Source organism: Siniperca chuatsi, linkage group LG19, assembly GCF_020085105.1.
Source record: "Siniperca chuatsi isolate FFG_IHB_CAS linkage group LG19, ASM2008510v1, whole genome shotgun sequence".
NCBI classification, from domain to species: domain Eukaryota; kingdom Metazoa; phylum Chordata; class Actinopteri; order Centrarchiformes; family Sinipercidae; genus Siniperca; species Siniperca chuatsi.
Window position 1 is genome coordinate 16,246,295 of NC_058060.1, and position 12,427 is coordinate 16,258,721.

General features: G+C 39.6%; 1 long non-coding RNA gene across 1 annotated transcript in view; it reads left to right on the forward strand.

Moving 5' to 3' along the window:
* The window catches only part of LOC122866655, a 66,818-nt gene that overhangs the window by 33,468 nt on the left and 20,923 nt on the right, over positions 1 to 12,427 (forward strand). Inside the window, exon 4 of the long non-coding RNA XR_006375775.1 lies at positions 991 to 1,074. This is a non-coding gene — a long non-coding RNA (uncharacterized LOC122866655). The remainder of the gene's footprint in view (positions 1 to 990; positions 1,075 to 12,427) is intronic.

Here is a 12,427-nt window from a genome sequence, read left to right on the forward strand (position 1 = left end):
CAGTGGCAAACAGAAAAGTTTCAAGCCTTTCGGCTGCTTCTCAACATGAGTTGGCAGTTGGCTTCAGGCTGTTGAATTATAGACCGTTTTGTGTACGCCCACCTAACACCCAGACCGCAATGCTTTTACTTTCCACCAGGCTATATCTCAATATTAACCTACTCCCTGTTTCTAGTTATTTCTATAATGCTTTTGCAGTGAGAGGAGAACATTCTGTCATTTTATGAGAGTGTGATTTTTTAACACCATTTCTGAAGAACAGGCTGACCTTTTTACAAGGCTTACAAATAACTGGATTGGCCCCTGCAGAGGTCATGGCCCCTGTCCTGTTCACTTAAATCAGTGATTTTGTGACACAAGCCCTTAATCCAGACAAAATGGAGAGCAGTTGTTTTTTGTATCCAGCGCCTCTCCAGGCATCTCTTCGCTGCCATTAACATTCAACCGAGCAAAGTCACATTCAGACGCTAATCAATTGATCAATACTTGCTCCTCTGTTGCATTTACTGCAAAGTGAGTCTAACAATTTATAATGTAGCTGACTGCTGTGTTTGCTAATATGCACAGTTTGTCCTCAAAGGTCCAACGGTGACGCAGAGATGAGTAATGTCTCTTTGTTTCTTTTATTTGATGGTGGTTTTAGGTTGCAGCTCCATGAAATGCAGAACAGGTTCTTACTGTATGTTCCAGTCAGAGATTATCTGAGCTATGTGTGCCCCTGAGGATGTCAAAGGAGCAGGTCAGAACAGACAGTCCTCACCTGTTTGTTTTGTGTTGACCATCTGTTGGAAGGACGAGCTTTACAATACTTGCTTGTGATAGCAGAATTGTGTATTGTGAATCTGTTGCTAACAGCCATAACGTGAATGGCAGAGGCAGATATCCACAGGGACATACATAGGTGGGAAACAGAGAAGAAAAATCTGTGCTAACATGCTAACATATATATTAGTTTACCCATTTTATGACATTTGATTATCCACATTGCAGAAACACGACAACAGAAACTACCTGAAAGTAAGCAGAAGCAGCACCAAAAGATCAAGACCCGCAGCGTAGTCCATTCTCTTCAAGGTATTTAAGCCTCATTCTTCTCTTACCACAAGAACCTTTTATTCTAGGCCTCCCACCGACTACAGCCACACCAGCTCTTAGTTTTTCAAAGAGACCTTAATCATTTTAATATGAAAGCTGCTAAGTACCCCCAATAATCACTTTGATGAAATGGAGGACATTTTAAATAGCCCCCTACCTCATTTCAGCTTTTCACCCCTGCCTTTCATCATTCTTTTCATCATCTCAGCTCCATTGACTAATGCTGGATCCTGATATGCCATGTCATTTACAACCTTTCAGCCTTTCCTAACTCCATCTCAGTTCATCTCTCCCTTTGGCTTTGTCTACCTTTTTCCAATCAGAGTGACCAATCTGGTAAATTTTAGCTTAATGTTTTTTTGGACATTTTTTTATGTGATACTTTGAAAGAGTCCTTGTTAATAGCAGTTCAACCCAAATAAGTGAATATTGGATTTGCATTCATTCTGTGGCTAAAACACCAAACAAACTCCAGTGCATGCTGCTCTGTGTCTGCTAGAAGTGAAGGAGGAAATTGTTTGCTAACACATTAGCCATAAAAACTTGATAAGCTGATTGTTTTTCAGGGTTGTGTTTGTTTTGGAGTCTTCTTGCCCTGCACTGTTCAAAAATCACTTAATATTCTGCGATATGCATCACTTAATACTACTCACAAGTTTTTAGCATTAGCTGTTGTCCAGTGGACTTTTCCCGTGAAAAAGTATAAATTCGCCTAGTTTAAAAGTTTGCTCTGTCACCACTTGAGCTCTTGCAGAATCTAGGACAAGGTTAGGTTTGTCTTTATCTGCAGACCAAAAGTGGCAGTGACAGAGCTGGAATATAGGCTGATATTCTGTTGCAAAATACCACTGTCTCCCCAACGGTTGAAGAGGTCAGCACTGTTATTATGATTTCCCAACATCTTATATTAATCAATGACTTGTTGTTGATGAAACCAGTCATCTCTTAGTAATAGTGTCCATTTTTACATTTAAGGCAATGAATTAGACTTTGGTTGGTGAGGTTGGTCTGTCCGTAATAGCTCAAGCTCAAGTTTTTCTTCATATAACGTCATTTCATACAAATGTTGTTGAGAGAGAGTTGTGTCTTATATGTTACATCTGTAAGCAAAGACATAAAAGTCAATGTTGTCTGTCAGATAGTGATTCTTAGTACAACATCAAGTGAGTGACTTTCTTTTTGGTAAAAACTAATGTTTACAGTACATTTTTGTAAATATATAGTAGCTTTTATCAAATATCCCATTTGCCAATGCATATTAAGCAGAGTTTATCGTAAAAATGATTAGAGAAAATGTTTTATAAAAACTGTGTTATACTACTACTACTAATTATAATCTTCATTTTATTTTTGATATTAAGCAAGACCCTGTATGGTTGACATCTCACAGATTGTTACATTCTTATGTTATCCTGCATCACATACACTTTTCAAATTTACTGATATAAAGATGTCTCATATTTAGGAATATAAATGATATCAATAAAGCCAATGTAAATGGCTTAACTTGTCGATGGGGGGAGTAGTGAAAGAAACAAGCTAAAGAGCAAAAAGCCAAGCTATTGCCCTTTGAGTTATATTTAGAAATCATATAGAAGTGGTGCATAACCTGACTTGAATTTATGCATGTGCTGTGACATACTTGCTGCCTCTCAAATCCAATCTAACGTAGTGCCACAATAACTGTGATAGAAACCAAAAAGTGCAAATGAGTCCTTGTTGACTTATTTATCATCTCTTGTGTGTTACCTTGGTATCTCTCTCTGCCTTTTGGCAGTTGCACTGCCTTGTGGTTTATTTATACCACATCTCATCATTTATTAAAAACTCAGTCAGTGGGGCAGGCAAAAGAGCATTAGGGAGTGAAGTCGACAGGCTGCTCGGGAATCATCCTCCCCTTGTGCCAAGTGGGGCTCCTCCTGCCCTCGCGCTTCGCACTGAAAGAGCCAAAAGCCTGCGGAAGCAGAAAGACAAAGGAGGACGGTCGGGAGTGCCAGTGGGTGTCGGTCTTCTAAGGAAAATAAAAATTGCTGCCATCTGATATAAGAAGCATCACAGGTTTTAGGAATCTGAGGTCTAACTATATTAATTTTTGGACGAATGCCCTTTGTCCGCTTTGAGGTGTTTGCAGTCACTGGCATCAGATGAGAAGCACAGCACACATTTCTTTGCCATGCATACAAATGACTGCATCTGCTCTTGTAAGAATATGAAAACTATGAAACATCAGCAGAAGTCTGGAAGTCTCTATAAACATCAGTGGTCATTTATTGTGTTCAAAGGTTCCTGTCTTTTGAGGTCTGAAATAAACAAAAAGTTCTAAAAAGCAAACTGTGAGTGAGCTGGAGTATTTTAATCATTTCTATTTCACTTCTTATAGTGGCTGCTGTAGTGAACAGTGATTTCCTGTTGAACAAGTTTCACAATTGGCTTTTGTGTAATTCAAAAAGCCTAATACAGTGTATGGAATTTCATTTGTGTTCATCAGCAGCAATGTGTCTTTCCAGAAACAGTACCTTGGTAACTTGGGGTAATCCACAGTGAACAATTTTCATCTGGAATATTTTCTACCAAAGAAGTAGCAGTCAGTGCTTTGAGCTTCACAAATTCCATTCAGATCCATTGTATCAGGGTGGTGTCAGTAGTCCCACCAAAGGATATCTCTAAACCTAAGTAAATAAAACCAGAAACTTTCTCTTTGGCTAGATGCCACCAGCTATTGTAGGGGTTAGTGCGAAAATATGTTTTCTTTTAATTTGGGTGAACTGACCCTTTAATGATCCATGCATTCCTTTCCATGCCTCCCTATTGTCCAAGGAGCAAGAAGACCAACAAAGCACAATTACAATTCTTAAAATTTCCCAAACATCAATGAGAAAGAACAGACCCTGTGGTAACCCCTGTGAGGAATGTCACACGAGTGTTAGACACTGTGTGGAGAGGTGGCGGGAGAACAGGACCACCCAAAGATGCCAGCCATCTCTCTGCAGTCCTGAGCAAAAGCTCAGAGCTGAGGGAAGGGAAGTTCCTGTGCTTGTGTCTATTTAAACACAAGTGCAACCTGGAATAGTGCCAAGAACATTTATATTTTGCAATGCTAACATTTTATCGGTTTGGTTCTAGCAGCTTGTTTGTTATTCTTGACAAGACAACCCACCATCCAAATTTCTCTGGGTGTCTGTGTTTGGGACTTGGATTAGCTCAGAGCTTTGCACTGTTGCCTCACGGCAAGAATGTCCAGGGTTCTCTTGTTTTTGTTTTTTTGTTTTCCTAGGTGTCCTTCAGGTGCTCCAGCTTCCTCTCACAGTCTAAAGACTCTTTGCCTTTAGGTGTGCACCCCCAGCTACATCAACACAGTGGCCTCCTATCCAGGGTGCTTCCTTGACTTGACCTTTTGTCTAAAGCATGCTGGAATAGGCTCCAACCCCTCTTGACCCTAACTGCTATATTCTAACTATGATAGAAAAAGGATGGGTGACTAAATGAGATTTACTGTAAGGTCTAACAAGTGTCTCTCACAGAGACACCATACAATTCTGAAAATTGTATAATTTATGATATGTTTATATTTGTATTTATTCATTAATTAAATAATGTTTAAGGTTTTCAAAGCCACCATATAGAAAGTTTGAAAATTTCCAGCTTTGGCAACTTCCAGCACTAGTAAATGAATGGGCTGAAAGCAACACAACTGCACCAGTTTTCTTTGGGATTGTCTCATTTTTCTACAAACACAAACCTATGCCAACAGAATAATAAAATAAAAGATTCTGCAATCACATAAAATTTCCACACATATTAGCTTTTTAAAAAAAGCTTAAAACAAACTTTGATTATGTAATTTAAGCTCGGCACTCCAGTGACCTTTGGTCGACTCTGTCCTTTGAACACCCAGGGCACCTGGCTGCAAGCTGCCCACTCACCATTTAAGCCATGCTTTCCCTGTGGTCTTTTACAGACTGCTGTTCCTCTGCAGGAGCAATCAGCTGTCATCACTGACAGAAAGATAAGAGGCCTGATATAGATAGCATGGAGAAAAAGCTAAATAATCACTTTGCTTAGATTTTTTGCTGGTTGTATGTTTAGTTTCCCAGCCAAAAGTATTGAGAGCTGGCCAGGTGAAATCATGATAACTTGAATGGGATATTGAAAGCAGGTGAAAGGTGATGGTGCTGAAGCGTTAATTAAAATAACTATCCTGGTAATGCATTCATGCTGGAGGCAGTCTGTGGAGAAGCTTGTTTTGTCCTAATGTATGGACAATCAGGTCTTCTCCCTTTGATCTGTGTGAATAGAGAAGCATCAAATGAAGCAGAGGGTGCTCTCTGGCTGTGTATGTGTGTGTGTGTGAGAGTAATGAATGGGGAGTAATCTCATCGTAAGGAAATTGTTTAACACAAAGTAGTTCTGCTGCCTGATGGATCTGCCACCCTCTGCATGAATTGCCACACTAACATTTCAATAATAACCAGTTACTATCGTTAAGGTAGTCATTACGACTTATCTTGAATGTCACATTATTTCAATGTTGCATTCGCAAGGTGCTGAAATAAGACATGATTGAGCAAGGCCTCCAGTGTTTTCTCTGCACAACGCGATTGTGAGTGCTGGAGCCAAGACATCCCCATTTCCCTCTCTCTGAGAGTGCTCTCCATGTCATATTTACATTTATAATGATAGGTAGGGTTAGGCAAAATCTCATCTGAAGGCATTTACAGAAAACACATAATGTCTTGAAAATGTTATATTACATTCATTTGGCAAACATCAACCTTCTGAGCACACAGGGGGAACACAGAGAGAGCATCTGGCACCCACTATTGCAGAGACAGGGATTCTGTTCCCAGTAACAAGCTTGGCTGTGCTTTTCAATTTGTTGTGTTCTCAGGTGGGAAGCCAGTGTGGGATCATGTACTTGAAAGAACATTAGGGATACTTGCTGGTCGGGGAGATGCTAATAGTACTTGCCTGCATGGTTTAGCTGACTGGATGTGAAAAGAAGCTTTTGGCTGTGCACCATGTGCCACAGAAGAAGCACATACAGATGAGTTCCAAATTAAAGGAAAAGTCTAAATATAAAGCGTCTTAGTAAGGTGTTGCACCACCATGAGCAGCTAAGAACAGCTTCAAAAAAGCCCCTTGGTATAGATTATTTGAGTCTTTGCATCTCTACTGGGGGGATGAACACCATTCTTACTAAAGAAATTCCCTCATTTGGCGTTTTGATGATGTTGGTGGCGAGCGCTGTCTAACACCTCAGTCCCAAATCTCAGGGTTGTAAGCTGGTGACTGCAAGGTTATAGCATATGATTCACGTAATTTTCTTACGTGAGATGAACGCCATATCAAATTGGAATTTGTGGTTTTAATATAGCTAACATATGAAATGTTATACATTACATGCGAAAACATACATTTCACATGTGCTTGTAAGGAACAAAAAGTGAAGCAGCATTTCACGTGATAAAATCACATCAAACATCCTGGACATGTCGGCAGTCAATCGCAGGGCTGACACATATAGACAGACAACTATTCATGCTTGCATTCACACAATATTTTTTTATTAATATTACCACTACCATTACATTATTATTGTTTAAAAATTATATGTGGAATTTGCATTGTGCTACTGTATGCTCTCTTGCCTCCTGCTCTCTCTCTCTCTCTCTCTCTCTCAACCCAACCAGCAGCAGCAGATGGCTGCCCACCCTGAGTCTGGTTCTGCTTGAAGTTTCTGCCTCTTAAAAGGAAGTTTTTCCTTGCCACTGTCGCCAAGTGCTTGCTCATGGTGGGATTTGTTGGGTCTCTATAAATAATATTATAAAGAGTACGGTCTAGACCTGCTCTATAGGAAAAGTGCAATGCGATAACTTCTGTTATGAATTGGCGCTATATAAATTTAATTGAAATTAATTTAATTGAATTGACTCTATGAGCAATTTAGAGTCGCTAATTAACCTAACCGGAGCACCAGGAGGAAACCCGGGAGAACATGCAGACTCCACGCAGAAAGGCCGTGGCAGGCCGATCAGTTCGAACCAAGAACCTTCTTGCTGTGAGGAAACAGTGCTAACCACAATAAAATAAATGAAATCTAGGTGCTGGGTATTTCTAAAATCCTGTTTCTGGCCCTGATAGGCACACATGAAGTGTAATATTCACATGAATTTAATGTTCTTTTTTGAAAGAGAAATTGGGGAGAAAAAGGGGAATAGTTGCTTATACAGTGAGCACACATTGTTCTAATTTCCTTTTGCATACATTACAGACACATGCCTAATGCAATTTGTATGGCAGCCTGGTAACTCTGCTTAGATATTTGATCTGTAACACTGATTGCCTGCAGTCATACTGCTGCTGTCAACTGACCATGTGTCAGAAGATGAGATCAGGACATCAGTCATTGTTGATGGGGTGCTGCCTCCTGCACTGACTTCTGGTTTCCTTTCCCTGGCCATATGCCAAGTTACCTAGTAGCAGACAGAGAGAAAACAAAACAGATCTCTATTCCCTATACTTGTTTTCTGATTCCTTTGAAGTTTCCACAGAATCAGCAAAATTGAAAAAAAAAACAAAACATAGGAGTGTTTGTCTGGAAACCCCGCCCTCCCCCTTGTCGCATTGTTGACTTCTCGCTTATTTTAAGGGCTTGGTCTCGTATTTTCCAGTCTATGGTTTTACCCTCCGTTTAAACACTGACATCATACATTCCATTTGTGAAAATCACCTCCTGAAGCAGACACACTTGCTTGTGTGTGTGTGTATGTGTGTGTGTGTTTGTGTGTGTGTGTGTGTGTGTGATGTAGTGCAAACCATGTAATTATCTGCTATCGACACATCCTTTACTGTGTATGAGACACAGGTCTGGTTGTTAGAAATCCAGAGACTCATCACTCATTAGATCCACATGATGTAATTCAGCTTTTTAAAGAGCTTGCCCAGCCTGCCTTTGCTGAAGGAATTGATTATGTATCTTTTACAGTCTTTATGGTTTTCTGTCGTGCATTTTTATGGGACATTGTGTTCTGATGCATCCATTGTGTTGCTTTGATATCGCAGCTGAAATAGCCAGACTAATGCCAGCAATAACTTGGGGAAGATTTAAGGGATAACATTGGGAAAGCCATCCTGTGTGTCTTTTCTGCCAGAGGGAAAGAGCCTTAGAATAACAGGCTTAAGATTAAGTAGGAAATATTTTCTGCTTTCACTCACTGTTAGTAGCTACAGCTCACAAGAATTTTTCAGCGGGAAAGAAGTCAAAATATTCAATGTGGCTGGTAGTGATGAGTAACAGGGAAGATATTTAGAGAAAAGATGAGAGACAGTACAGCATTTCCAAATTGTAAGATGATCTTTTTTTTTATTTAATTTTTTTTTTTTACTGAGGGAGAAACAGAGGACTTTCTGTTCTAAGTACATTAGAGAAGAGCACGATGAAAGCAGAACTGGGATTTTTCATGATTTTAACATGTCATAGCAGGAAAAGCACAGGTGTAATTAATAACCTTTATGAAGGCTGTATTCCAGTTAGATGTCACTGTGTCACGGCTCACTGTCCATTCTAAATTCATCTCTAAACATTTTTCTGATGTCAAAACCAAATCAAACTATATAGTGATTCAATGTTAGAACGTTTTCCTCCTTTGTGTATACACAGCCTGCTTAGCGAAAGCACCATGCTAGCATGGTAGCATGGCACCAATGATAACATGCTGATGCTAATCTTTACCATATTCACCATCTTGATTTGGCCTGTTAGCATGCTAACACAAGTGGGATGATGATGGGAATGTCATTAGTTTTGCAGGTATCATAAACCAAAGTACTGGACATTTTGACCCAACAATGGCGCTAGAGAAAAGGTCAGGGGGTTACCAAAGTTAGATAATTATAGTTAATTAGAATCTAGCCTCTAGGGACCTTGAATATATGTAGCAAACGTTAACACAGTCAATCAAATAGACAAGATGTTTCACTCACTGAACCACAAATGTCAACCTCATGGTGGCGCTAGAGAAAAAGTCAGTAGGCTTCAAACTCAAATTGTGGCAGCTGAGAGAAAACTCTTCAGTGGTGTTACAAAATCACAGGGACCTTCCTCAGATATGTTTTGAGACATGTAAATGATTCAAGAACTTCCTATGAAAATTTTAAAAGTTTGATGGTTCAACTCTCCAGTTTATGAGAATTGTGTTGTCCCGTTGAAGTGTCTCCTTGTTGTAGGATGTTATTTGTTTTGTTTAGCAGTACATTTATGCACAACACCACACAGGGGATTTCTGTTGAAGGGCCTGACCCTGCAGCTGGGCCAGTTTATGTCATGTAGAGTGCCAGGTGGTAATAAAGCAACTGGAAAACCCACAGTCAACCCACTAACACTCATTGGTGGATGGGGGTGAAGTTCTTTATGTGAGTAGTTTTCAACAAATCTACATTTGTGCTCATGAAAAACATTAGATTTACTCTTTATAAGGTGTTTTCTCCCACTCATAATATCATAATTGTTATAATATCAAGTCTTTTTGGTTGACGCCATTTTATAGGTACACTTTTTATCTAAAAAATAAGGTTGCATGGAATTGCGTTTTCTTATTCATAGCACATGATGCAAGCATGATTTTATTTTAAACATAAAGTAACTCTTTCTTCATCTACCAGAATCTTGCCAGCAGCATACGTGGGAGTTGAGTTAGTGTCACTTTGCCATAATCATCATAAGCTAGTTTAAAATAACATACAGAGCTGAAAACCCCCAATTAGAGTGCAAGGCCCTCTTGTCACCATGCACTAAATCTGTCACACTAATCACAATCTTGTGAATTAGGAACACTTGTTCTCCTGCCTCCTTCCCTTTGACAACTGCCTGTCTTTATCATTTGTTATATTCCATTTTTTTAAAAAGTCTGTTTCATTCGCAGCATCTGCAGTAGCATGTTTATCATTTTTACCACAGACATATCTGCTTCAGTTCTTTTGTGTATTCAGGATTTCAAATGAGCCCTCCCATCCATCCCCCTTGCTGAGAGTCGCTCCCAAGGCTGATCTGACGCAGACCACATGCAGAGCTTGTATATGATGGTATTGACTTTACATTCAGTCTGCTTACTCTCCCAGGACTTCCCTTGGAGAGGTAAAATGGGGTTGGCAACATTCTTTTGCCTCTTGTAAAACCTCACAGTCAGTTTCAGCATGCAGGACGGATTTATGGATTTGTTTGGGGATGTGAATCAGGTTTTTTCAGCGGTGACAATATGCAGATATGGTGGAGAAATTGACTAGATTAAGACAATCACAATCAGAATCAGAAATACTTTATTGATCCCCGAGGGGAAACTCTTTAAACAAAAGTGCACACAAACCAGCACAAGGTATAAATTGCCAGCTGTGCTTTAATGTTGCTGTTGTGATTCCCAAACATACTCTCCCAATGATGTCAACATGCCTGTATGAATGGTGATGTCATTCAAAAGAAAAGGGTTGGAGCTCGCCGGAGAGCGTCGCCAACAGAAGACTGTCTAGGAGCCAGAGCATTAGCATAGAGGCCAGACAGGTCCACTTTCAAACCCAATCACCCGAGCTGTCATCTTCCTGTTAGCGCTGCTTGTTGCTTCAAGCCCCTGCCAGACCTCACTCTCAAAATAACTACAAAATAATATTCAAAGAAATGGCTGTATTCCAAAAAGATATTCCCCCTGCAGAGCTCATCTCTCTGCCTCGCTGTAATTGGGGTGTGACCTAAATATCTGACTGAAGCTGCACTTGAGCGAGTCTGCAGCCTCATTGACCTATATATGAGGAGAACATTGGTAAAGCTTTGCAGGAATCAATACACCACAATGTCCTTGCAACTTGGCACCGGGGATGTCCTTTGAATGGAATACATTTTGTTGTTATTGTCACGGGAAGCTAATAATTCAGATTCAGTTTGAAACTGTATACAGTGATAAACACAGGCTGTCTGGGGTTTGTTATCAACCTGTTGGGTAGCTGCAAAGTTGAGCAGATTATTTTGAAATCTCTTATTTTTATGTGATTTTTTGATGTTTAAAAATTTATTTAAAACATATTTTATTTATTGTCAAACGAGTATTTGTTTAAGTTCATGACTCTGCACTCTGAACATCAATAGAGAGTTTAGATACCACTCCCAGTTTGTCCTCTATATGTGGCTGTGTCAGCTACTATTCAAAGAAACAATGTGTTTCAGACCAGCTACAACAAACCTCTCAAGATGACTGCACAGATTACATCTCACAGAGAGTCAGAGGTAGTATATAATGTGTCTGCACATAGCACTGATGACTGACAACAGAATAGGCAATAGAGCGGGTAATTGTGCGGCTGCATCTAAACAGCAGATGTTTTGTGATTTTGCCAAGTATCTAGTTTTTAGCTTTTAACAATAAGTATGCTTAAAAATGGGCAATATTCTTAAAACCAGGAAACAAATGGCTCTTGAACTTTTGTGTAATGCACTTATAATTATTTACTTACTTATAACTCTTATTAATAAGAGTTAAACTGAACAAGTAAAATAAACTTTATTAACAAATTTGCATAGAAATTAAGTGACTAATCTGTTAAAAGGATAAAAGGATTTCCATAAGCCTCTATATTCAGACAGACATAGAACTTTTGATAGCATATTCACAAAATGTCCTAAATATATATTATATATTGGAAAAATAATGGATTCACCGGTATGTCTGTTTTAGCCGTAATGTAGAAATGAACTGTTTATCAGCACAGAAAAGTCCTGAGATTAAAACAAACAGAGACAAAGGCTGGTATCAAAATTCATTGGGGCTATTCCCTGTGGTTTTGTAATTGATCGTGACAGATCCACCTCCTGTTGCTGACAGCCTCTTTCCTACCGTGAACCCCTCAGTGAGTGGGATTGATTTAGGACTTCCTCCTTGCTCTTCTCCTCTACCTTGGCAACAACAATAAAACTGGCTCCAGCCTGATGTTCCTGTGTTCTTACCCCTCCAGGGGTAACCAGGCTTGGTTTGGTTTACATGCGCCCTGTAATTAGGAACATCCTCTGGGTCTTGTAATGTCCACGAATTAGGAATCGTTTGTGAGGGGATGGCTGGCACAGGTGTATAAAGTCAGAGATACTGTAGGAATAAATGTTTGTTTTTACAGCATGTGGACACAGATTTCTCAGGTTTTTAATTACAAGCCTGTCCTCACTAAGATTGTTTATCATGGATGAGAACTAAAGGCCAGGCTAATTAGAGGTTCGGCACCTTGTGACTGTCTTTAAGTAATGTTTGGTTCTAAGTGTGGTATTAGATTTGACTACAGATTGCTGTAAAACACATTG